We start from the raw sequence: 2,023 nt of genomic DNA on the forward strand, positions 1-2,023 counted from the left end.
AATTATCCCAGAGGATATATGGGTGATTGTAAGGCCAAGCCATTTCTCTTTGCCTCCTTTCCAGTACCGATTGCTCTAATGGAAATATTATTTATTAGGCAGTTCCGCCCATTCTGAACTTAACATTTGTTCCCCAGTGGGCTTTGTGAAGAGAATGGTGCCTTTTGCTCTGTCCTTCACAGAATCCTCTGTTTCCTCTGCAAATGGATCAGTAAGACTTTGGTGAGTATGCAAAAAAAGGGGGGGAAGGGGGGCAATCATTTCTCTCTTCCCAAGTAATTTCAGGAGATGATCTGTTTTGCTTGTTACCCTGCACATGCCTGATCTCATCTGATCTTGGAAGCTAAGCAGGGTCAGGCCTGGTTAGTACTTGGATGGGAGACCGCCTGGGAATACCGGGTGCTGTAGGCTTATACCAGAGTCTTTCGAGACTGAAGGTTGCCAACCAACGATCTGTCTGAACAAGTGTGCTAATAGGCTGAAAAGGAGCATGCTGTATCCAGTGGAGAGGGGAGTGGAAAGGAGTAGATTTAAATCCACTTTCTCCTCTGTTAGCCTCTCTCCCCACAATGGATCTCTTCGGACCTGCACCAACAATTTCGCTGGTGCAAGTCCAAGGAGAGAAAGGGGGCGGGGAGGCTGCAGATAAAGATGGGATCTGGCATGCATCATCATCACCAGATCCGACCCCCTCCCGCAGCCTCCCTGCCCAGTTTCACTCCCTCTCTGGCTCCGTTCTGCCTTCCTCCACCCTTCCCGCCTCCCGTGATGACTTACCTGCTCTGGTGGGAGGCCAGCATGGCAACAATGTGTGCGGGAGGTCTCCACCTTCCCGCTGGCACTCCGGCAATATGTGCTGTTGGAGCATGCTTTACGACTGCCTTATGGCAGCCAGCAATGCAGCCAATAGGATTGGGCTTCCCTATTACTGAGAGTAGATAAAAGCCTATTCAGTTTAAATGACTGCAAAATATCTAATATCACAAAATGGAACAATTTAGTATGTGTCTTGGGAAAAAATGATTAACTTGTAATAGCTTTAATTTTAACCCTTAACCATAGCTCTGTATTCTTGAGCATGCCCCCTTCTGAATTCCATAATAAGCAATGCTTAGCTGAGTGCCCACTGCTGCAACATTTATGAGTTTTTGCTGGGGTTTTTAATGCCATTAATCTATTATTTACACCGCCTAACATCTTTTATAAACCAGAGAGCAAACTGTATGGACAGCTTCTATTATTTTCTTTTGGCTGGAAGGCAAAGCTCTCACTTTCCTTAGTGAAATGTTACTTCCGTTGATTTATAGCTCTGCAGATCTTTCGGTGCGTGATTGCTGAATTTGCCATCCAACGGGGACTAGGTAATCTGTGTGTCTTGGCAAGGGCTATTCATCTTACACGCTTCAGTCCCTCTGTTACATTATTCTTATGTTTATGAACTACAGTAACAGTGATTACTGTAGCTGAACATGACACTGAGATTAGGGTTCTCCTCTGGTTAAGACATAAAACCAGCCATTATTCCGTTTTTGGGAGAATCTTAAGCAATCTGGAGAATAAGGCCTAATTCCAGGATACATGTGTTTTGCAAAGTGGAAAGGAATTGCCATTTGGGGGACAGATCTATACTTTCAAGTTAGATTTGTCTCTGGTTTCCGTAACTTGATTTCACTGGAACAGTCCAAGAGCTTTGTAGGTTATAAGCACAACTGGTACCAACAGAAAAATGGTAGGTACATGAATACAAGTCACTGCTGGGGCTGCTTTGGTTGGCAACCTTCAGTCTCGAAAGACTATGGTATAAGCCTACAGCACCCAGTATTCCCAGGCAGTCTCCCATTCAAGTACTAACCAGGCCTTACCCTGCTTAGCTTCCAAGATCATAAGAACATAAGAACATAAAAACAGCCCCACTGGATCAGGCCATAGGCCCATCTAGTCCAGCTTCCTGTATCTCACAGCAGCCCACCAAATGCCCCAGGGAGCACACCAGATAACAAGAGACCTCATCCTGGTACCCTCC

The 2,023-nt window shown here is 45.6% G+C and overlaps 1 pseudogene; it reads left to right on the plus strand.

Moving 5' to 3' along the window:
* Nucleotides 1–291: 291 nt before the first annotated feature.
* LOC136646581 (5S ribosomal RNA) lies at nt 292–411 on the plus strand (annotated as a pseudogene).
* Nucleotides 412–2,023: the final 1,612 nt, after the last annotated feature.

The sequence above is a fragment of the Tiliqua scincoides genome, chromosome 3 (genome assembly GCF_035046505.1).
Source record: "Tiliqua scincoides isolate rTilSci1 chromosome 3, rTilSci1.hap2, whole genome shotgun sequence".
NCBI lineage: Eukaryota > Metazoa > Chordata > Lepidosauria > Squamata > Scincidae > Tiliqua > Tiliqua scincoides.